The sequence below is a fragment of the Heterodontus francisci genome, chromosome 19 (genome assembly GCF_036365525.1).
Source record: "Heterodontus francisci isolate sHetFra1 chromosome 19, sHetFra1.hap1, whole genome shotgun sequence".
NCBI classification, from domain to species: Eukaryota; Metazoa; Chordata; class Chondrichthyes; order Heterodontiformes; family Heterodontidae; genus Heterodontus; species Heterodontus francisci.
The window spans coordinates 73,601,904-73,627,268 of NC_090389.1; the positions used below are offsets into that span (position 1 = coordinate 73,601,904).

Here is a 25,365-nt window from a genome sequence, read left to right on the forward strand (position 1 = left end):
ACCTGTCAGAATCTTGTACACCTCGATCAAATCTTCCCTCAATCTCCTCTGTTCCAAGGAGAACATTAATGACTTCTCCAACTTAACCTTGTAGCTAAATTCCCTCATTCCTAGAACTATTCTGGTAAATTTCCTCTGCACCTTCTCAAGGACCCTCACATCCTTCCTAAAGTGTGGTGACCAGAACTGGACACAATACTCTAGTTGTGGCCTAACCAGAGCTTTATAAAAGTTCAGCATAACTTCCCTGTTTCTGCACTCAATGCCTCTATTTATGAAGCCCAAGATCTCATATGCTTTATTAATTACTCTCTCAATGTGTATTGCTACCTTCAAAGATCTATGCACATAAACCCCCAGGCCCCGTACACCTTTTAGAACTGTACCATTTAATCTATATTGCCTCTCACTATCACTTCTGCCAAAATGCATCAGCTCACACTTGTCTGTATTGAATTCCATTTGCCACTTGTCTGCCCATTCTGCTAGCCTATCTATATCCTGTTGCAGTTGATCAGGATCATCCTCACTGTCTGCCACACCTCCACGTTTGGTATCATTGTCCAATTTTGAAATTTTACTGTGTTCCAATATCCAAGTCATTTATATATATTGTCATGCAGGCCCCAAGCTGCCAAAAATGAAGAACATTAATTTCGCCACATGCACATTAAATTTCAAATTGTTGCTGGGAAGAAAAGAAGGGGTTGCCAAGTCCCTGGCTGATAGGGCATTTTTGCATATTAACAGACACTGCTTGGAACAAAGGACCATTCCCTGACCCGCCCAATACACAAAGCCAGAAGTGGTTATACCAGTCATGTGACTACCCTGCTGGCCAATGTGGGGAGTTTTAAATTGTAGAGACAGTGTTTGAACTGGCAGAAAGCTCTTTGCTGCTGGACTGAAGCAGACCTCCTCTCCTGTCTGCTCCCATCTCTTTCTCACCGAACTCCAAAAACCAACTGAAGACACATGAACCCCAAGAGAGAAAAGTCTCCTACAGTGAACAAGGTTTAAGAAGAATACTGGGCCCCAACGAAAAGCAAGAACTACCTACAATCAAGGACCATACTGTGAGCGCGAAGACCCGTAACAAAAAATTCTTCAGGTATTACCTCAAACTTTCCCACTTTATTTCTTCTGCTCTTTTCTGTCTCTATTTGCATGTGTGTATCGCGTATGCATGCTAGTGTGGGCGTGTCCTGTATCTGTAGGCGTTAACCGAATTAGAGTTTAAGTTAAAGTTTTAATAAATTTCAATCATTCTTTAAACCTAAGAGAACCTGTGTTTGTGCTGGTTTCTTTACCTTATAATTGGAAAGTGGTGAACAAGGATTCACCCAGGGGGAGCTAAAAACAGTGTGTTTAAAAAAAAAAAAAGCCCTGTTACAGTAAGACCAGGTGAAGGCTGAAAGGGAACCTAGACCTCTTTCTCACTTGGTAGTAACAATATCAAAAAAGCAGTGGTCCTAGCACTGACTCTTATGGAACACCACTGTCTACTATGTAACTAGTAGCATAGATAAGGGAGAACCAGTGGATGTGGCGTATTTGGACTTTCAGAAGGCTTTCGATAGTGTCCCACATAAGAGACTAGCATGCAAAATTAAAGCACGTGGAATTGAGGGTAAGGTACTGACACGGATAGAGAACTGGTTGGCAGACAGGAAACAAAGATTAGGAATAAACGGGTCTTTTTCCGAGCGGCAGGCAGTGACTAGTGGGGTACCGAGGGATTAGTGCTAGGACCCCAGCTATTCACAATATATATTAATGATATAGATGAGGGAATTAAATGTAATATATCCAAGTTTGCAGATGAGACAAAGCTGGGTGGGAGTGTGAGCTGTGAGGAGGATGCAGAAAAGCTCCAGTGTGATTTGGACAGGTTGAGTGAGTGGGCAAATACATGGCAGATGCAATATAATGTGGATAAATGTGAGGTTATCCACTTTGGTGGCAAAAACAGAAAGGCAGATTATTATCTGAATGGTGAAATATTGGGAAAGGGGGAGGTGCAGTGAAACCTGGGTGTCCTTATGCATCAGTTGCTGAAAGTAAGCATGCAGGTGGAGCAGGCAGTTAAGAAGGCAAATGGTATGTTGGCCTTCATAGCGGGAGGATTCGAGTACAGAAACAAGGATGTCTTACTGCAATTATACAGGGCTTTGAGACCACATCTGGAATATTGTGTGCAGTTTTGTTCTCCTTATCTGAGGAAGGATGTTCTTGCTATGGAAGGAGTGCAGCGAAAGTTCACCAGACTAATTCCTGGGATGGCAGGACTGACGTATGAAGAGAGATTGGGTCGATTAGGCTTGTATTCGCTAGAGTTTAGAAGAATGAGAGGAGATCTCATTGAAACCTACAAAATTCTAACATGACTGGACAGACTAGATGCAGGAAGGATGTTCCCGATGGCAGGGCAGTCCAGGACCAGGGGTCACAATCTAAGGATAAGGGGTAAGCCATTTAGGACTGAGATGAGGAGGGATTTCTTCACCCAGAGAGTGGTGAACCTGTGGAATTCTCTACCACAGAAAGCAATTGAGGCCACATCATTAAATATATTCAAGAAAGAGATATAGTTCTTAGAGCTAAAGGAATTAAGGGATACGGGGAGAAAGTATGAACAGGGTACTGAGTCTGGGCGATCAGCCATGATCGTATTGAAAGGCGGGTGCAGGCTCGAAGGGCCAAATGGCCTACTCCTGCTCCTATTTTCTATGTTACCATCCTCCAGTGTGAAAAACAACCATTTACAATGACTCGCTATTTTCTGTCCTTAAGTCATTTTTTTATCCAAGCTGACACTGACCCTCTTATTCCATGAGCCTCAATTTTGTTAACCAGCCTTTTATGTGGTACTTTGTCAAATGCTTTCTTAAAATTCATATAGACAACATCCACTGCACTGCCTTCATCAATCTTCTGTTAATTCATCAAAAAATACAATTAAATTAGTGAAGCACGATCTCCCTTTTACAAATCCAAGCTGGCCCTCCTAAATTAACTCAAATCTCTCCACGTGCCTGTTGATTATTTTCCTTGATTATTGTTTCTAAAACCTTATCCACTACGGATTTTAAACTAACTGGCCTGTAATTGCTAGGACTGTTCTTACATCCATTCTTGACTGAGTATTGAAAGGCCGCTCTCCAATCCTCTGGCACCTCCTCCATATCTTGGGAAGATTGGAAGATTATGACAAGCCCTTCTGCTATCTCCAATCCCACTTACTTTAGCAACTTGCGATGCAAGCCATCCGGACCAGATGACTTATCCAGTCTAAGCATAGCCAGCCTTTCTAGTCCATCCTTCCCATCAGTTTTCACCCCATCCAATGCCTCTACCATCTGTTTCTAGCAATATTTTGTCAGCATCTTCATTAGTAAACACTGATACAAAGTACTCATTAATTATTCTCGCACCTCTAAGCATATATCACCTTCTTTGTCCCTTATAGGCCTTTTTCCACCTTTTCCATTATTAATCTAAACCTTACATACAATGATCACTCTTACCCAAGTGTTCTCCCACAGACACTTGGTCCACTTGGCCCACCTCATTCCCCAGCACCAGATCCTCTTAGTTGGACCGAGAACATATTGATCAAGGATTGCATTTCTGAAATTCTTCATCCTCCTTTACTCTAACAGTGTCCCAATCTTGACATTTCAGCGTAAGTACCATTTTAATGGCATGGTGATTGTTAGTTATTGCTAACCAACCTCTCTGGAACTGATAATCAATTATTACAAATGTGGAGTCTTATTCCTTCCGGTTTTAATTGTTGTTGGAGATTTTAAAAATGTAAAGCTTAGATAGTTTTTATTTAAATTCCTTTCTGACTTTTTTCTCTTTCTCTTAATTCAATCCTTCTTTCCCTGTCTATTTCACTTTCTATACAAAATTTGACATTGAATTCACCCACTCTGATTTACACTTCCTTCTCAATCCTTGCACTGTTTATTTCCCAATCCTTCAATCTGATTAGTTCAGGAGATACACCATTGCTTGCCCTGTTCACTCAGGTCCTAGATGGCCCATGTCCTTCACTGTGGCATTATTAGCTCACACTTTCAGCAACTTACAGGTGAAAAATGTTTTGAGCTGAATTGGGCAGGAGCAGATACTGTTACATGCCCTGTTACAGCAAAACCTGGCCATTTGTCACTGCCTGTTTCCTGTATAGATGCAACTCGCTCCACAATGCCGAGGGCGTGGGACTCACCATCACTGTTATAACAGCCCCCACTATGAAGTTTCCCCAGCACTGCTGCAATCTGACACTGTCTAGCTCCTCCCAGGGAGACACTCCATGTAGCTGCAGGAGAAATAGCCATTACTAGTCACAATATGAAGAAGGACAAAGTCAAGCTGTAGTCTTGACTACAGCAACACCTCCCAGAGGCCAACATAAGGGAAGAAGTGGCAGGGAATTTGGGAAACAAAAGGTCGTAGGCCTGGGAGATTGGGAATATGCTGGGTCGTGGGTTGGAACTTGGGGGAGGGGGTTGCCCAATTCTGCCGGGTCTCTGCCCCTTTTTGAATGGCAATGAACTCAAATGGAAGATTGGGGTGAGTGTTATTTGTGTCTGATCAAGGGTCAGGACTGGGGAGATGACACACCCAGCAGTTTCTCATCCTTTTCTCCCAAAGAAAATGTTGACTCCATAATGCTGGTGTACTAGATGACATCCTAGGGCCCAACAATACTGATTTGTCAATGGTAACAGTACAATAATGATTTTAAAAAACAAATTCCCATACTGCCAGAATGGCCCAACCACCCTCACTCCACCCAACCGCCATGAAACTCCTGGGCATCTTCGGGGTAAGTACACATGTAGTAGCATAAATAGTATGGATGCCAAGTCCCTTTTATCACACCAATTGCCTCCTTGGGATTTGGACCAGGGTCAAGACCAGTACAGGCCAGTAGCCAAGTGTTTCACTTCCTGCCGCAGAGTAGGTTTCAAGGAATTTCATACTCAAGGTTTCCTAGTCACACTCTTAAGTCAGGAAATGGTGCCAGGGAACAAGTAAAGGAATATTTAAGAAAGCATAAAAATTGTATCAAATGTCAATCTTGTACTGGTTATATGAAAGTTGAAAAGTGTTTTTGTGCATAAAGGGCATAATAAAGCACAGATGTTGACCTTGGGGTGATGTTTAACAATTAGTTGGATTACAGGTAAGGGTAACCCTGGTTAAAATAAATAATGGCATAATGGATTCAACTACAGATAATCAAAGATGAGGAGAGAGAGTGAGAGGAGCCTAGTGTGGATCCAGGTGGTGTAAAAACCCTGTCATTGGAAAAATTATTCAGGTATTTTCTTTCCTGAATGCACCTATGTTAAGGCACTACAAAGCTGCACAGCAGGTTACTAACAGTGCTGTCATATAAACTCTCTACTATGGGATTACATGCCAAAGAGTGGCTTTTGCCTATTCATTCTCCTTCAACAAAGGTATCTCACCATCGCTCCACATCTTCCAAAATTGTCTTGGTACACATTGCAAACTCAGAAGAGAGGGGGAAATCCATATTTCTGGGTATTAGTAAGCACACTCAGCCACCACATAACCAACAGTTCTTCCAGATCCCTTGGACCCTTACCATACCTGAGCATTTTCCATGAGTGTTTAGAACAGCGAAAGAACTCCACTTCCCTATGGTGAATCTTGCCGTGTACATACAGCGAGCAGGTTGGCTGATCAAAATTTAGGCTAACAATCCAGTAACTTAGTTACATTAACAAACTGGGTCAAAGGTGTCACCTTGTCAAGAAAAATGCCTTGCAAAATGAATAATTATCTTATGGGGGGATTTTTATCACAACATTGGATGCTGGTCAAAGTACAGTATTTTTAGGCAAGATTGCCTGTCTTGAAAGCCAGAAATTCATGATGACAATGCTTATTCTTGAATGAACAGATCTGCAGTGGCACTGCTGCATATTTACATGTAAAAAGCAGCTGACATAAAATGTCATCAAATCGGGGTTGCACACAACTCAGGAATGAAGTGATCCCGTTTATTCACATACCCTGCCATCTCACAAATTGTAGAAGGGGCCAGTGGTTTCAAGATTTTTTCCCTTTGCTGCAGCATTTACACTGCTATCTAATGAACTACAAAAAGGGTTTTAACAAGCTGTTTCTAAAAATAAAAAGCAGAACACATATTACAGGTTCAAAATAAATACACAAGGTGAATGAATAGACAACCCACATTCTGATAGGGTTGTGGGTGAATTATTCTGGCATTATGCTCTCCGCACACAGTCCTAAAGCTTGGTTGGAGTCTGCAGGAATGCTAAAAAGATACTGAAATAGAAATAAAACAAAACTCCTCCCAATCCATTAGAGATTAAAATTCTTGGCAAACGCATCCTTCTCACTGCATTCTTGCAGCAAAGAAGGAAAATAAAATCGACACACAATCATACCTGGCCTGCCTCCTGCTCTCTGCATATACTGTCAGTGAAGAATGTCTGAATTACTCCAAACGCTTTCTGCAGTCCCAAGGTAATAACCCCTATTACTGAGCGCTGTTGTATTCTCTAACCTTCACTAAAACACATACCGTCTCCACTGTCTGATTCAGTCATGCTAGCCACAATCAGAGGATAACAGAAAATCAGATTATGCTGTGATGAAGGCCATGCAGGTGATTACAGAGCTCAGTTGCTGCAGAATCACCCTGAGGCACAAATAGGTTTATACCACTGATTCTTGGCTATCATCTTTGCTTAGAAGCTTTGACATGGGGTTTCATTACCAGTTGCTGGCTATGTTGGTTTATTTTGGGTTAGGTGGGGGTCATTAAGTCACTGCCAAGTTATTGACCAGTCAGTTTGTTGCAGTGACATTGCCCAATTCCTGACTTGTGAATGTATTCCCACTCCACAGCAGAATGCTTTGAGAAATTCTGGCAAAATGATAAGGTGCTCTATAAAGGCAAACCTTCCTCTTTCTTTGCTACTTCAATGAGGGAGATGTTGCACAGAATCTCAAGGTAGTCACAGATAAGGAAAGCAATTCGGCCCATCTTAATTCATTCATCCAGAGAGATCCTAATGCTCCCCCATTGTAGCAGCCAATTGCTTGTTAAATGGTTCCGATGTTTTTGACTCCACTGCTCTATCTGGAAGTTTATTCCACATTTTGGCCATGCTTTAAGTGAAGAAGGATTTCCTAATATCAATCCTAAAATTTCCTTTTATTCGTTTGAACTAATAGTTCTACTAATGGGAACTAATAGTTCTACGACAGTTTCATTTAAAGTAATCTGGTTAATTTTTTCTATATTCTATTTTATTTTATTTAGAGATACAGCACTGAAACAGGCCCTTCGGCCCACCGAGTCTGTGCCGACCATCAACCATCCATTTATACCAATCCTACATTCCTACCACATCCCCACCTTCCCTATATTCCCCTACCACATACCTATACTAGGGGCAATTTACAATGGCCAATTTACCTATCAACCTGCAAGTCTTTAGCTGTGGGAGGAAACCAGAGCACCCGGCGAAAATCCACATGGTCACAGGGAGAACTTGCAAACTCCACACAGGCAGTACCCAGAATTGAACCCGGGTCGCTGGAGCTGTGAGGCTGCAGTGCTAACCACTGTGCCGCCCATACTTTTAACAATCTTATACACCTCTATAAGATCACCTCCCACATGCCTCTTTTCCAAGCTAAAAAGCCCAAGTTTACCCTGTCTTTCCTCATAACTCAAAGCCCTCACACTGCGGAGTGGTCTTGGGACTCTTCCTTACTGCATCAAGCTCTTGAATGTCTGTTTTGTTTCTCAATGAACTGGATGCAGTATTAAGAGCAGTATACCATTTGATTATTACCTCCTCAGACTTATATTTGACCTTGACCTTATTTAATAGCCTTTCATGTGGAACTTTATCAAAATCGTTTTGGAAGTTGAGTTAGTATATGATGCCATTGGGCATTCCACACTCTAATTGGATTGCCACTTCCTCAAAGAAGTCGAGGAAATTGATCAGGCAAGATCTTCCACTTCTGAATCCATACTGATAGCTGATATCTGGAGTTATTCATGTACAGATTGTTGTGTGATTGCCTTTAAGAGTGATAGCCCTTTAAAGTCTTAGTACGCTAATGAGCTATGTACCAGTATGTAGTCATGTGGCTCAGAGCCAGAGTCATTCTGTAACTGTAACACCAAGAGGCAAGTCCTGTAAATAAAAGCAAAATACTGCAGATGCTGGAAATCTGAAATAAAAACAAGAAATGCTGGAAATACTCAGTTCTGATGAAGGGTCACTGACCTGAAACGTTAACTCTGCTTCTCTCGCCACAGATATTGCCAGACCTGCTGAGTATTTCCAGCATTTCTTGTTTTTAAGCCCTTAGGTCTGTACTATATATATTTGTTAGCTGTAAATAAACTTGTTTGAGATCTTCAATCAACTGAACTCCACGCATCTCATTTATGTTGCATCAGACAACATAAAAAGCTTCTTATTACACAGATGATCCATACGCTTACCTCTGACAGTCGATTCCATTATTTTAGATACAGTGAAAATAAATCAAATGGTTTTGTAGTTGCCTGTGTTTGCTTCATCATCCTTTTTGAATATAGACACCAGATTAGCTTATTTCCAATCTATTGGTACCTTCCCATTGACTCTATTGGTTCCATTGACTTCTTCATAACAATTGAACCAGTCTTCAACGTTGAAGTAATTCAAAGTTATGCCACGATCTTCAGTCAGTGTTCTGATGTAAAGGGCTGACCATTATTTTCATCAAGGAGAAGATAGGGAAATGGAAGCGTAAAGGAAGAGATTTATACTACATTGCTCTTCATGTTCTTTTCTCATCTTTTGAAGTGCTGATTTGTTTTAGGTATATGGTTGCATGGGCTCTGGTACCCCTCCAACACTCTGCCCATGTGTCCATTCTTCATCGATGATCCTGGATAGTGAGTTACATCAAGCTATTCAACTGCGGGCAGCATCACAGCTGTGCTCAATATTGTTTACAGCTACCCACTTTCCAGCAGGGATCATTTGATAATGATTAGGAGCAGGAACCCCGGATGAATTTATCCCTTCCCAACTTGGAGGTAGATAGTAAGACCATTTATAAAGCCCCTGATGACACCTAAGGTGAGATCAGTACAGACTTGGATGGAGGATTATAGTATCTATATTCATAATTCTTGTTTTAGATTGTGAACCCTTTATTGTCTAGACTGGGCAAAGTCTTGTCTTGCTGGAACTCTTACAGAACTTTTCGAGGAAGCAGTTTATTTAAAAATGATTGGATGTGGAACATGAAGGTGGGGCCAACAGCACAGTTTGTACCCACTGGTCACTGAATCTACATGAATAATAAAGCTTCACCTGTTTAACATTAAATGCTATTGGGAAATACTACAAGTGTAGGATGGGGGAAAGATCAGTATGCTAAATATTCACAATAAAAGATTATAATATGAGGGATTCCAGTCCTCCGCTGTATGAATCCATTCTCTTGGCTGGACTTCTGGAACAATAAATTGTTTCCAGAAGATGGGCAGGATTAAACATGCTACCTTTTAGTGACAATCTTTTGCTTCATTATTTGCTAAAGGAGCAGGAACCAACAGCAAAGGCTATTGCCCTTGAAACCTCGATTGGTATGGGTGTGACAGACAGGGAGGGAAACTTTGTCGACGATATTTCCCCTTCCCTTTCTCAGCCCTTCAGAGTGAAGGGAATTCAGAATGAGGTGTAATCACCTGGAGGAAGAAAGGAAGTGACATCTAGGGCTATAGTATGGGGTTGACAAGCCGAATGGCCTCCTTGTATGCTGTAACCATTCTATGATTCTACATGGCAATGAAGCACTTTGGAACATCCTGAGGTTGTGAAAGGTGCTACATAAATGCAAGTTCTCTCTTTCTTTCAAATGCATGAAAAGATTAAAAAACGTATCAAGTGGTGGACCGAAGGTAAGCAGGAGGGAATGGAGGACAGAAGCAGAAAGAGGGAGGAAAGAGGATCAGTCCTTTTCCCTTTCTTTCTCTGTTACCTATTTCAACAGTGCTTCTTAGTGACTCCCAATTCCCTTCTGACACGATTCACTGGGACAGCATCTGCCACCGCCCTGCTTTCACTGCCAAGTCCTGTTCCTGGCGTCTCCAACCAAATTGAACCGTATGTCTGAGGGTAAACTCCTGCCATGGTAGTTTACTAGGTTCAGCAGTAGCTTCACCTAATGGGACTTCAAAATCACCGTCATTTATCAGAACCTAGCTGCTGCTTTCACCAAAGGGAACAAGCAAACCACAGAAAATGCCAATTGAAGGAATCATACCAGCATTTTTATAAAACAATATTGCACTTTTTTACTCGCATTTACTCTTTCATTATTTTCGATGGCAGGAATGTCAGCCTCTTGAAGACTCCAAAAGGAAGAAGTATCATCTTGGAATAAAATCTTTCTCTGTATTAACATTTTTAGGAATGTTGTTCCATGGGATTTATTGTAAAATGTCACTTTTAAAATACTTACTTACTTTTGCTGTCAAAGTGCATAAAACTACAGACTAGAGCCATTGAAGTCATTGTTGGCTACCTTCCTAAGCAGAGTGACCAAATGAGACACAATATTCTGAGCTGGGACTCCTTGCAAGGATGAGTCTTGAGTGAAAGCCATTGAAACATCTGTCCTGAACAGGAGGCACCAGATTCCACATTCATGAAAACTTAATGATCAATGATGCAGGTTCTTAAAGAAACTGGATACCAAGTTATCTACCAGAGGGTAATTAAAGGTGAAAAGCTATTGTGAGGCGAGTTAGTCAACTCTTCCAATGCAGATTCGATTTGAAGCTTCTGGCACAGATCCTATTCAACACTTCACAGACATCTGAAGTTTCAAAAAGTTGTTAGCAGGAAGTCACTCAGGTGCGTAACTGCATGTGGATATCAATAGCACAAATGCACATACAAACACAGATTGCCAGACATTCATAGATGACCAGACATATACATACAAATGCACAATGGACACAAACATGGATGCTGTTTGGGGTTTAGTGAGAGCCTGGGGAAAACTCATTGAACAAGTTCAATGTGCAAGAGTAACCCTGAGCTTCCAGTCACCTGCCATTTTAATTCTCTGCTTCACTCCCACTCTGACCTCTTTATCCTCAGCGTTGTACACTGTTCCAATGAAGCTCAACATAATCTTGCAAACCAGCGTCTTGTCTTTTGATCAGGTGCTTTACAGCCTTCTGGACTCAACATTAACTCTGATCCATTTTCTATTTTAGCTTTTTGTGTTTTTTTTGTTCCAGACGGCAGCTGTTGATGATGATTCTACTTCTTCCATTTACACTTCCACTAGACGCATTTTTTGTTTCTTTACTTGTTCCATTACCACCTCCTTTTGCCTTGCACCATCATCCCTTTTGTCATTTAATCCCTCCTACCTTCCACCCTATCACAGACCTACCCTTTTGTTCTCCCCACCAATTTTTCCCTGCCTCAGTACTTGCTTAAAACCCTTACCCCACCATCCTTGCAAACTACCACCCGTCTCCAACCTCCCCTCACCTTTCCAAAGTCCTTGAACTTATTGTTGCCTTCCAAATCCGTGCATGTCTTTCCCGCAATTTCATGTTGGAATCCCTCCAATCAGATTTCTGCCCTTGCCGCATTATCAAAACGGCTCTTATCAAAGTCACAACTCACATCCTATGTGACTGTGACAAAGGTAAACTTTCTCTCCTCGTCCTTCTCAACCTGTCTGCAGCTTTTGACACGGTTGACCACACCATCCTCTTCCAATGCCTCTCCACTGTTGTCCAGCTGGGTGGGACTGTTCTCACCTGGGTCCATTCTTATCTATCTAATCGTAGGCAGAGAATCACTTGCAATGTCTTCTCTTCCTGCTCCTGCACCTTTACCTCTGGTGTGCCCCAAGGATCTATCCTTGGTCCTCTCCTATTTCTTATCTATATGCTGCCCCTCAGCAGCATCATCTGAAAACCAGCTGTACCTCACCACCACTTCTCTCGACTCCTCTACTATTACTAAATTATCAGATTGTTTATCCACATCAAGTGCTAGTTGAGCAGAAATTTCCTCCAATTAAATGTTGGGAAGACTGAAACCATTGTTTTTGATCCCAAGATGAGCTTCTGACTGCATATTTGCACCATCATTAAGACCGCCTATTTCCACTTCCATAGCATCACTCAACTTCACCCCCCTCTTAGCTCATCTGCTGCTGAAACCCTCATACATGCCTTTGTTATTTCTAGACTTGACTATTCCAATGCACTCCTGGCCGATCTTCCACATTCTAACTTATGTAAACCTGAGGTCATCCAAAACTTTGCTGCCCATGTCCTAACTCGTACCAAGTACTGCTCACTTCTCACCCCTGTGCTCGCTGACCCACACTGGCTCCCAATTAAGCAGCATCTTGATTTTAAAATTCTCATCCTTGTTTCCAAATCTGTCCATGGACTCACCCCTCTCTATATATGTAACCTCCTCCAGCCTCACTGTCTGTGCTCCTCTGATTCTGTCCTCTTGAGCATCCCCGATATTAATCACTCCATGATTGGTGGCTGTGCTTTCAGTTGCCAAGGCCCTAAGCTCTGGAATTCCCTCACTGCACATCTCTGACTCTCTACCTTGCTTTAAGAAACTCCATAAAACATACCACTTTGATCAAGCTTTTGTTCATCTGACATAATGGGCTGAATTTTACGAGCCCTCCGATGGTGGGGTTGTGCCAGGGGGGCCTTCCCACATTTTACCGGCCGTGAAGAAGCCTCAGTGCAGCCCCTCACCGCTCAGCGGTGGGGCCTTCATTTTAATATGCAAATGCTATTACAATTAAAGGATAATTCCCTACCTGGTAGCAACGGCCATCCCACGCTGATATCCCAGCTGCCGGCTGAAACTCATGCGCCTTCAGAACTCCATTCGGAGTTCCGAGGCGTGACACTGGTGGGGAGGGCGGGGGACAAGCGAAAATTTCAGGGTGTGGGGGGGTAGCGGGGAAAACTGCTCCGATTGGGTGTGGGGATGGTGGGAAGGGGTTGAGGGTCAAAGGTGCTGAAGTTGAGGGGTGAAAGATGCTCATTTTAAAAATTGGTTTTCCGGGGGGATGGGTTATTTTATTTATTGATAACACAGTGCGGGGGAGGGTGGTTGGAAATGGGATTGAAAGTATCACTACAGTTTTATTTCCCATTTGAGGGCGACGGCACCTGTAAAAATTTAAATCTAGCTGAAGGGCTTGAAGCTCTTTAAAAATGGAGCCAGCACCTGCGCAGTGGTGCTGGACGCTGTTGCCGGGGACGGAGCGGCCGCCCACTCTAAGTCACCGTGGCGGCCGCTCCACCACCTCCATTTAAATGACCCCCACGCAAAATATCATAAGGGTTCAGTGACAGCGCATCTGCACGGGAAGAACAGCAACATCAGAGTATGCCACCGTGATCTGCAGCGTGCTCTTAAAATTCAGTCCAATATTTCCTTATGTGATTCAGTGTCATATTTTGTTGTATAATGCTCCTGTGAAGTGCCTTGGGACGTTTTCTTACATTAAAGGCGCTATATAAATATAAGTTGTTGTAAACTCTGTCACATCTCTAATTATTCTCACTTCCTTTGAAAGGTCCTCAACCTGAAAAGTTAACTCTGTTTCTCTCTCCACCAATGCAGCCAGAACTGCTGAATATTTCCTGCATTTTCTGTTTTTATTTCAGATTTCCAGCATCGGCAGTATTTTGCTTTCATAAAATAAGTTACTTTGTGCTGAAAGTAGGACTGCTGCTTAACACCTTTAAGTAACTGCCAGTCACTAATTACTAGCTTAGCTTTTAGTTCTCTGATTCAGAAATCTTTTGTTCACTAATTATTGCAGAGTCCATCCATCTTGCAGTTTATTATCCTACATTACAACAGCGGCTACACTTCAAAAGTACTTCATTGGCTGTAAAGTGATTTGAGATGTCTGGTGGTCGTGAAAGGTGCTATATAAATGCAAGTCTTTCTTCTCTTTTATTCATTGTCAGACTGTAATTTCAACAGCAGAGTTATTCCACTGAAGGATCAAAAAATTAATTCACAATTAACAACAGTAACTAATTAACAAGAAGAGAATTATCTTAATGCGAATACATCATGGACCAGAGCGCTTCTGACCTTTACAATCTAAGAACGGCTGAATATTAACACATTGCAGTTGATACACTGAGTAGCCTCTACCTAGACTGAGGTCTTCCATGGTCAGATAATCCCTGCATTTTACACATTTTTTACAGCACATCCACTATGTAAATCAGGCTTCTAAGAAGAGCAGCTGCTCAGAACCCACAGCAATTTCAGACATTCCCGTTTGGTGAGTACTATTCCCAGGAGCTGAGCACAGGCCCTCAAAACGGACTGCAGCCAGTGCTAATAGTTAGTAACTGTTTTTGCTTTTCTTCAAATATCAAAACTGAAGATGGATTCCATTTTATTTCACCAAAGATCCTGGAAGAGCTTGAAACAACAATGGGATCGAGAAGTAAATAATAATTAAATCATTGGATCTACCCATCCAACTGTACTCGTGAGACAGCTTGTCAATTGTAGCTTCCTGACCCAGTTCCTGGCAGTAACTATGCTGGTGGGAGGCACGTCTCTCTCAAACCTGGCTCTATCAGTAATACAAAAACAGAATTGCTGCTGGAACTAAGTATGTTTCCTATTAATGGTAGCATTTCACAAATGTCCTGCAAATCCAGTATTTCATTACTCTCTCCGCCTGAATTTCCAGTTCAGACAAACATTTGTACTACTCCCAATACCTCTGTCTATTGTGATCTCAGCCAATGTGATGATGGGGGTGCATTCTTTGACTATAGTTAGGAAAAATTAGGGACCTAGAAACAGTTCCTGTTTTCAGGCACTGTATGTACTCTTAAGCCTCCAATGTGGTAGGTGGGAAGCGTGGGCTCATTACGAGCCAGATGTGCACCATCCATCATATTGTGCGCTTTAGACCTATCCTTTCAGGTGCGGTCAAACTTTTCGGCCAGGGTTCTGACTCAGGTCACTAATCTCCAGTCCAGAGTAGTATAATGTCAAACAATCTGCAACTCACTTCATTTCTCACCCTCTCTAACCAGACCTGTCTCTTAGTGATAATGAAAGTGCGCAGACCTGTTAGAGATAATGGAAAAGACTGTGACTGACAAAAAGTGAGAAAGACAGCAAAAATTCCAACATAGACTGGACTGGTGTAGGAACATAGTGAGGTCTATAGGTGGTCATAAAGGTTTGCTTTGAATTTGGCACATTTTCGCACCTAAGAGTAAACTTGTAGTTACTTGAGTAACAAATGTGACACAACTGTATTCCTCTCCTTTATTCCAACCACTACCCACAAACAAATCTCAATTGAAGGAGAGATCAACATTTGGACCAGAGTGAAGCAAAACTGTTGGACTCAAATTTCTTACCCCAAAGCAAAACCATAGGTATATAATTCACCACGTTTCCCTGTTAGGTTTGACTACTGGGACAAAATCCTCTGAAAAATTCTAAATGAAGACCAGCTGCAGTCTTAAGGGAAGAAGAACTTGCATTTTTATAGTGCATTTCACACCTCAGGACATCCCAAAGCGCTTTACAACCAATGAAACATTTTTTAAGTGTAATCAATGTTGTAATGTAGGAAACATGGAGGCCAATTCACGTAGAGTAAGGTGCCACAAACAGCAATGAAATAAATGACCAGATCATCTGTTTTAGGTGTCAGATTAGGGATAAATGTTGGCCAGAACACCAGCAGAACTCCTCTGTTCTCCTTCAAATAGTGCCGGTGAACTCTCCTGTCCACCTGAGAAGGCAGACAGGGCCTCAGTTTAATGTCTCATCTGAAAGAAGGCAACTCCAACAGTGCAGCACTTCCTTCAGTGCTGCACTAGAGCATCAGTGCTCATTATATGCAGATTATGTGTTCAAAGCTCCAGAATAGGGCTCAGACACAGAACCCTCTAACACGAAGGCATGAGTGGTACCAATTGAGCTTTGAGTCTTGTAAAAGTGGAGCAGAGGGGGCAAAAAAAAATGAGAAGTTGCTTAAGGTCACACAGGAAATAAGGACTGAACTCTACGTCCTGCTCCTTAAAATTTAGAATGATACTTTCCAAATGTAATGGTCACAACACTGAACAGGTTCTGCAGCTGAGATTTGCCTGTACACATTGTTATGAAGGCTGGACTTTGTAATATGATTATATTTTTAAAAATTGTGATTTTTAATGTAGTGTAAGAAGGATTTAGAGGAGACATGTGACCTCACATCAACCCTACTGCGATTGAATTTTTAACACCTGGAAACAAAGGAAGGCCCAGGTGATTCTGCTATGGCCTGACATATGGACTCTGCATGTTGGAAAAGGCAAATGGCCACTGACTTTTGATTCTGGATAAATTCAACAGACTTTCAAAAGTCTGCAGGCTGGAAGGAAGATCGGAACACTCAAAGATCAGCAATGGCAGCCTCAGAAGCAAGAGAGAGAAAAAACATCTGTTCTCAGTACAATGATACAGCAAAAGGCTGCTGAATCTTGAACCCAATTCAAAAGCAGAAGTTTACGGAAGAGTAAAAAGGCCAACAGGATCACCAGAGATCGCCTTATTCATGGAAGTCCACGTCGAAAGTCCTCGGAAGAAGTGAACGAAGAGGACATTGACTTTGAGAAGGACTGGGAAATCCAACCCATTGCAACTGGGAAGGATTTGGGACTTTTAACTGCAAAGATACCGCTTCAATGAATAACATATAAAGGTGGTGTGGTGTTTTCAAATTTTTTAATACGTTAATATCTTTCTCTGTAATTTAGTGTATTAGCTATTTTCAAAGCACTGTCTAGTTAATATTGATTATTAGTTTAGTTGATATAGTAAAAGTCTTAAAATGTGAAATCTTATTGTGTACTTCTTTAAATTAGTCTGGGGAGTTCATATCTTGTGTTTTAATGTTAACGGTGTCACAGAGGTCATAACAACATTCACTTCAACAACAACAACAATTTATATTTATATAGCACCTTTAATGTAGTAAAATGTCTCAGGACCCTTCAAGTTGTTCAACAAAATTTGACACTGGACCACATAAGGAGACATCAGGACAGATGACCAAAAGCATTGGTCAAAGAGGTAGGCTTTAACTAGCGTCTTGAAGAAGGAGGGAGAGATAGGGTGGCGGACAGTGTTAGGAGAGATTCCAGAGCTGAATGCCTGGCGTGAGTTAATGTACCAGTAGCAGAGTTTTGTGTGAGTTGAAGTTTTGTTACGACCAGGTGAGCAATGTGTCCAGGGGATCTCTTGCTGTCTTCACCTGATCTTATTGTAACAGGGTTTAATTTTAAACACACTGGGCTGAATTTTATTCGGGTGCCATGCAGCGCAGCGGTGCCCTTTCAACGCAGCAGGGTGCCTGCATTTAGCAGCCACCGCAGAGCCCCCACGATATTACGCACAGGGGCTCATGAGAATCACGGCGCCGAGCCGCCCTCCCCATATTACACGGGGTGAGGCGGGACATTTGGCGCAATGAGAGAGGCTTTGACAGCTGTCAAAGCTGTCAAAGAAATAGTTACCTGACTACCGAAGAGTGGGGCTGCTGTCAATCTGGCAGCAAAGCAGAAAGTGCTGCAGAAATCCAGCAGGTCAGGCAGCATCTGTGGAGAGAGAAGTAGAGTTAACTTGTCCAAGTTCACAGACGTGAAAGTTAACTCTGCTTCTGTTTCCACAGATGCTGCCTGACCTGCTGAGTTACCCCAGCACTTTCCGCTCTGCTGCCTCATACTTACCCTGCTGTGTCCCAGTGTCCCGTGAAGTTGCAATCCTCTTCCCCTATTCATGTGTAACATTCCTTCTTGTAGGCGTGCTGCGCTTGGGTGCATAATGCTAAATTTGCACATTCCAGGACGTGAGACTTAAATAGATCATAAAAGGTTTACAGAAAACACACTGACCCAAATGGGAATGCACGGGTGTCACAGCAATGTAAATACATCTTTCACTAAATGTTCCTCACCAACACGTGTGTCCTTTTCTCTGTGTGAATGATGTGTGCCAGCATGTAGCACCGATGTCACATCCCTTTGCACCATTGGCCCTTCAGGAGAACCAACGTATGCAATAACATCATTGCCATGCCACCATTACTCATGAGCATTTCCACGGATGCAGTGACATGGACATTGGCTCAGTCAGCTGCTGCCTCTAATGGTTTACACAGGGATGATGCAGATGTGGATTGGTGCACAGCAGGTGGGTGAGGATGATGTGTGGCTTGCAAAGCTCATGTTGGTTCCTATGGAGCAGGCAGCCTTCATCTGATAAACCACTTCCATACATCCCTAGCTCACTGCTAGCCCTGCGTGCAGAGTCTGGGTGCCGTCTTTCATGTTGTAGGTCCTCGGCGTCCTCATAGTCTAAGGAGGAATCCTGCTGACATCTCTCCTCATCATGCCAGGCCTGGCCCCTATTGGGTGCATAGTTGTGCAGAGCAGCGAAGAAAGGAGCTGGCCTTTTCAGCCCGTAGTACAGGGCATCACCCTATCCATACAGGAATTGGAGGCGCTCTTTCAGCATGCTGATCTCCTGCTCAATGGCTCTTGTAGCTCAGTGGCTGACGTTGTATCTCTCCTCTGCAGCAGTGGCGGGGTCTCTCACTGGTGTCAGGAGCCATGTCTGCAAAGGCTAGCCCTTATCTCCAAGAAGCTATCTCTCCATCTGAGCCAGTTTAGTGAACAGTGGTCACAGCCGGGACTGGCTCAAGACCCAGGTGTCATGGCAGCTGCCTGAGAAGCAGTCACACATTTGCTGCAAGCATCTGCGGTGATCACATACCAGCTTCACCAAGATTGAGAGGACTCTTTTAATAGTGACGTCTGCAGATGGTAGCCTGGCAGTAGGTCTAATGACCACATGAGTACAGTCTATGAACATTACAACCTATGGTTCTCTGGCAATGGTGCCAGAACCACTGGCCCTCTGGACCTGGCTGTGAGAGTCCGTCCTGAAGCGGACATACTCACTGACCCTCCGGTGCAGGGCATCGGTGACCTCCCTGATTGTGTGACCCCACAAAGGTCTCTGGTGGGCCCCTAAAAGGCTGCAGAGGCTTCAGGCTTGAGAACCACTGCCACTATGAGGACCAAAGGCATGGGATGTACACTGGAGCCCATGGGCTGCAGGTCATCCCTGAGCAGGGCACAGAGACGTGTCACCACCCTCTCTATATGTACAATCTTCTCTGACACTGGTGCTCTGACATCCGATGGCATGTCATGTGGGGCCTGTAGATGTATGGCAAACGTAATGGCGAGCTCCCCTTGGGGGCTGCTGCTCACGATCGGGGCCTCCACGTGGATCCCACCTGCCTGTTGCCTCTGGCGCATACTGATCCTCATGAGCAGAGGATCACACAATGTAGGATGAGCCATACCTATTTCCATGTGATCAATAAAGCTGAACCCTGCATGTATTCGAAGGTTCCTAACAGGGCATGGATTGATTTTGACGGGTACATCAGCTGCTTTCCTGGATCAACTATGTGGCGTGCCATGGCATTGCCCATCTTGGCCAACACTCAGAGTGGCACAGCAGGACCACATCAAGACCCTACCAGTTGAATCGATTGCCCCCACCATCCATATAACCTTAATGCTCCTGCCCTTTCTGGCATCCTTCCTACACACAGGGTGCCTAGTGTGCCATTGCCCCCTCACAAACACAGAGCATACACTGTTAACGGAGGGATGGTACATGGTACCTCCCTTCATGCCAGCAGAGCCTTCCCTCCAGTATTCCCAGACCCCCTCCCTTTCAGAGTGAGACCCCTGTGTATCCCCCCTCCTCCCTTTATGAATGCAGAGTGAGATCCCTGAAAATTCCCCCTCCCTCCTCCCTTCCGTAATGCAGAGTGAGACCCTTGAATAACAGAACTTACTTTGGTGGTGACAACTTCTGCCTCTGAGGACCCACCGGTTTTGCAAATCGTGAACGGGACAGCACGCGACGGCCGCCCGTTCTGTGAAAAATCTGAAAGTGTCAGTGGAGAGGCGGCGGGCTGCATAATCAGCAAAGGTAAGTACTCTTTTCCATATGCTAATTGTGATGCTGCCGCCGTGCGGTTAGTTGTGGGGGGGGCGGCTGCGCACTGAGGTCCCGTCACCGCCAGTAATATGCGGCAGGCCCTTCTCAACATTGCGGGTCATGACGGGTCTCTCCCCGCGGCGTCGAGGGGCCGGTAAAATTCAGCCCACTGTGTTTAAAGCTCCCCTTTTGGTGAATCCATGTTCATAGTTTTCAATTATCAGGCAAATGACTGAGCACAAACAGGCTTTTTTTGGTTTAAAGCAGATGAAATTTATTAAACCTTAACCTTAATCCTAATACAGTTCACACCTGTGGATATACGACGCACTGACGCTAGCATGCACACGTGATATAAACATGCAAGATAGGGACAGAAAAGAGTAGAAGAGGAGATAAGTAGAACAGTTGAAGGCAATATCTTGTTACTGTTTCTCGAGCTCGCTGTAGTCCTAGATTATAGTTATATTCTTGTGTTTCATTGTGGCCCAGTAATTGTCTTAAAACTTTGTTTACGTGGCAAAACTTTTTCTGCTTGAGTTTCACGTGTCTTCTATGGTTTCAGTTCCCTGAGAGATAGGCAGGCAGACAGGCAGGAGATCTTCTTAGTTCCAGGAGAGCACATGGCGTTCTGCCTGACAATTCCTTTGCTTGGCAGTTCAAATTCAAAAAGCTCCCAGGGGACACAGCAGGTTAGTCATGTGACTAGTTCCTTATATGGAACAGTCTTTTCACTTCCGTTGTTGCGGGCTCAAATTTCTCTGCCCCAGCCAGCTAGCCATGTGACTAAAACTAGTCTGACCACTTCTGTGTATTGGAGAGCAACTGCAGAGTCTGCATTGTTTCAACATTGTCTGTTACCATGGAAATGTCTTTCCAGTCAGAGTTTGCAATTTCAAGTTTTGATGTTCATGTGGTGAAATAATGTGTACCTCAGTCTAGGCAGGTGTGGGTTTGCGTGACAGTTGACATAGGATGGAAGATGGGAGGCTGGCTAGTTGGTAATTGGAATAATCAAGTGTAAGAATAACAAAGACATGGATACAGCAAATTATTCCACCTAAATAGATATGAAGGAACACATTTAAAGGAAAAGGATGTTTCTTTTACATACTCACACAGAGAATTGGGAAGGCTAAGAGACCAGTAGAAAGGAAGATGTTGATAGCAGCAAGAGGAATCAAAAAAAATTCTTTTTAGCTACAAACAAAATAAGCCAAGACACTAAAGACATGTTTGGTCCAATCTGTCATTAATTGGTTAGAAATATTATGAGGATCAAAGGTGACAGTTAAATAAATTCTTCACATCAATCTAACTGGAATCAAATGTATGGATCAATTCCAGATCCAGTTAAATGAGTTCAGGAATCCATAACATACACAGACGTCAGTAAAGAATGTGCTGTGAAGATAATCCAAGCATTAAATGGCAGCTGAACCAGATAGGATATACCCTGGAATCCTTAAAGAAATAGGTCTCGGAATTATGAGGAGAGGCCCTGCTTCACATTTTTAGGCGCTCCAAAAATATAAGAGACTCTCCTTGAGGATTGAAGGATTGATAATATAATCCTGACATTCAGAAAAGGAGTGTAGCATGAATCAGTTATAAACCAGGAAGGGGACACAAGCAATGTTCATTTAAGGGCATTTGAGCCAATTGCAGATAATCAGATTGGCTTGATCTATGTGCAGTAGTTAGTATGGCGTTACAAACAGAATGGGGGAGATATTCAACTAACTGTCACCTGTTTCTTAACTAAGAGTTGAAAATCTAGGGGGTGAGTTTCAGGACAGGGGGGTTTATGTGGGGGGTACCTCATCGATCCCATTGATGCCCAAAATATGTCTGGTACAATTTAGCAGTTGGCAGGAAAAAAGACAGAAGCGCAAGGGGAGAGCCAACTGTGTAACAGCCCCGACAACCAATTTTATCTGCAGCACCTGTGGAAGAGTCTGTCACTCTAGAATTGGACTTTATAGCCACTCCAGGTGCTGCTTCACAAACCAATGACCACCTCCAGGCGCTTACCCATTGTCTCTCGAGACAAGGAGGCCAAAGAAAGAAAGAAAGGTCCTATGATGGTGGTTCAGATACAAATAGGTGGAGCTCTACCAAGTATTGAGCAACCTAACCAGCCATCCTTAAAGAGACCACTGGATGCCACTTAGAAAAAGGACCCAGGCTCACCTGCTCCTCCTGGGCCAATATTAATACTCTGTCCTGCTGCTAGCTTGTTCAAGACTCCCTCCCCAGACCTGACCTATCAGCTGATTCAGTTTAGGCGCGGGCCAACTTCCCACCCTCCAAAAGAAGTCCTTGTGCTTGCTTCGGGCAGAAATGGCATGTAACACCTTGTAACTCTGCAACATGATTTATCTGGAATTTTTAAATGAGCTTGCAGCTGAGGTCTATCCTGCCGATATAATTAAAATTGATTTTCAGAAGCCACTTGGTAAGATTCTGTGCCTAAGGCACTCCGAATTCATGGTACATTAGCTGGCTAATTTGAAAATCAGCCTTGTAATAGAAAGCAGAAGATAAACAGATGAAGTTCCTGTTGGAGAAGCAGTGAGTTCTGCAGGAGTTCTTTCTGAATCCACTGCTGTTTGCAGCATTCACTGGTGAGATATAGAAAATAATAGCATAAGAAAGTCTGGAGTGAGAGAGACCCACTTAACCCATCAAGTCCATTCTGTGAAGGATCTAATTACAATTATTTTATTGTGGCCTTCCCACCCCGGGCCTCCATGGCCATTACCTGTTCATGCACTGCAGTTAGGAACCTGTAACTACTGAAAAATATCATACAGTATTAATGTCTACAACCCTCAATCCCTTGTCTCAACTAATATTCATCCATTTCCCTTATAAAGATCTCAATTGATCCTAACTCAACTCCTTCCTGTGCGAGCAAGTAGTATATATCCATTATCCAGTGGGGAGAAAGCTTTTGAATGTGTATCTTTGCTCGTGGTTTGTGAATTTTGTACTTGTTCCTTTAATCTTATGCTCATATTCTAAGTGAAATGAAAAAAAAAAATTCTAATAATTTGCCGATGACATCTGGTCTAAGGAAAGTCCATTTATATGTGAAAGGGACATAATGCCTGTTCTATGTAGCCCCCAGTTTGGATTGGATATTTCTCAGATGCCCCTGGGACACAGGACATTAGTACCGAAAATTAAGCCTTGTGGAGCCTGCTTTCACCTGCAAACAGGCATTACAAGGTCCTATTTCTTCCTCAATGTCCACAGGACACAATACATACACTGAGTATACCTATGAAGTGAAGCCTAGTAAATACAGTATATATCATAATACATTTGTACCAGCCCAGGAAGATTCAACAGTTATACCAAATTGGTCATTTCCATCACCAAATTGGAATAACACACCTCGATTATGCACCAGACAAAAAGTCAAATCATTTTACAACCAACATCTGCCAAATCCTCTTTCAGCTGAACACATGAATAATCATTCGAAAAACTGCAAATCAACACCTGCAGCCCAGCCAACACTGTTCCGCTGCTGTGTTAATGATAGGGGCACATAAATTGAAAGAGATACTTTATTGCAAAGTCAATTCAATAAATATTTCAGTTCCATGTCCAGATCAAAAATTGAATAGAAAATCTGTGGCAAGGCAAGTGAAACTGTGCCAACTCTGCTCAGTTTTCCAAATGATGCAATGCTGGAAGTTCATATGGGCTTGAGATGATTGGGCATGATACCAGTGCTGGCTATAATGGCTTCTGTACAAGAGACAGGGTTATCCCTGTAGGGTTTTGCCTTTTAGTGAGGGCTGAGTTCCTGCACAGGAGTGGGTGGCCGATCTAACCACTGCTGCATATTACGAAGCAACCTTTCTGTTGAGGAGCTGCATGGGAAGAAAGTCCGTGATTTGATGGCATCACATGCTTTCACTGAACTTCAGGAATGAATAATTGAATAGACGATATCTAGGACTGTAGGAGCCCAAACATTTCAAATTGCTTTTCCAAAAGGTATTTTCATATCAACAGATGCATATCATTCCATGATGTCTGAGCTGATGAGCATTAACTTATGTTTGGTACAATGTATGACTCACAACAGTCAAATGAATCAAGGCTGCCAAAGTCCGAATTTCAGTGAAATTATAGGAGAAGTGGATCAAAGTCTGACTCTGCCGCTGCATCCCTTCCTCGGAAATGTGCACCTCAAAATAATTCAACATGTCTGGGGGCTAACATTGTGGATTGCCTGCTTTATTTGGAGTGACGTCTAGGAGTAACTTTGTAGTTATTTGATGTTTTAGGCTAGAAAAGGGAAAGTGAGGAACACAACACGAAAGATCTAAGTCTTGGGTTTTCAAACTGAAGGCCCACAGTGCCAAAAATCTGTCCATTGATCACTCAAATTTCTGTATGTTGACGCACATGGGGACGATTTTAACCTAAGATGCCTATCGTGAAACTGATGGGATCGGTTGCATATAGATACTCCCCATAAGCCAATGGTGAACAGTATGGGCCGGGGTGTAAAACCAGTATTGCACCCAACCCCATCGGTTTCCCGACGGGCAGCTTAGGTTAAAATTATTCCCGTTGTTTCTATTACTGTATATTAATTATATTGTTATCATTCATAATATAATTTCAACAATGTTTCTTTTTGGGTAGCCAACGATCTATCACTTAGAACAGGGAGTGCATCGACATTTGCAGGGAGCCCGAGAAGTACCTCAATAATAGCAGTAGGTTTCCACATAACAAAAAAATTCTCTGGCACAAGTTACAGATTTCATAAACCAGTGCAATTCTTAAGATTCACAGGAAACAAACATCTCCTCAAGCCAAGGTTCAGACAAGTCAACGCTTGTGGCTGTTGCCACTCAAATATTAACACAAGAGAAACTAAGGCACCACCGCTGTTAAGAGATCCACTAATCGAAGTTTCCACTGAGGCGATTCCAACCAAGATTATTTCTCCCAGGAGACCCCTACACTGAGTTATGGGGTTCCTATCTTTAGTGCAAAGTCAATGGAATTAGAATTAGCATGCATCTTGTAATATGGAGATTTAGAAACAGCATATTAAACAGAAATTGATCCGGTTCAGAATCTCTTCATGATTGATGGCATCACAAGCTGTCAAAAAGCTGCAGGAATGAACAATTGAGCCGCTGGTGCCGAAAGCTGCCGC

The 25,365-nt window shown here is 42.9% G+C and overlaps 1 protein-coding gene across 3 annotated transcripts in view; it reads right to left on the reverse strand.

The window, feature by feature from the left end:
• Positions 1 to 25,365, reverse strand: part of LOC137380193 (uncharacterized) — a 96,388-nt gene that overhangs the window by 60,241 nt on the left and 10,782 nt on the right. The window contains exon 1 of one of the 3 annotated variants that reach the window (XM_068051971.1): positions 6,462 to 6,494. The exons of the other annotated variants lie outside the window; for them this stretch is intronic. The gene's annotated coding sequence lies outside the window, so the exon portion shown is untranslated. Of the gene's footprint in view, positions 1 to 6,461; positions 6,495 to 25,365 lie in introns of those variants that run through there. 3 annotated transcript variants of the gene reach the window in all.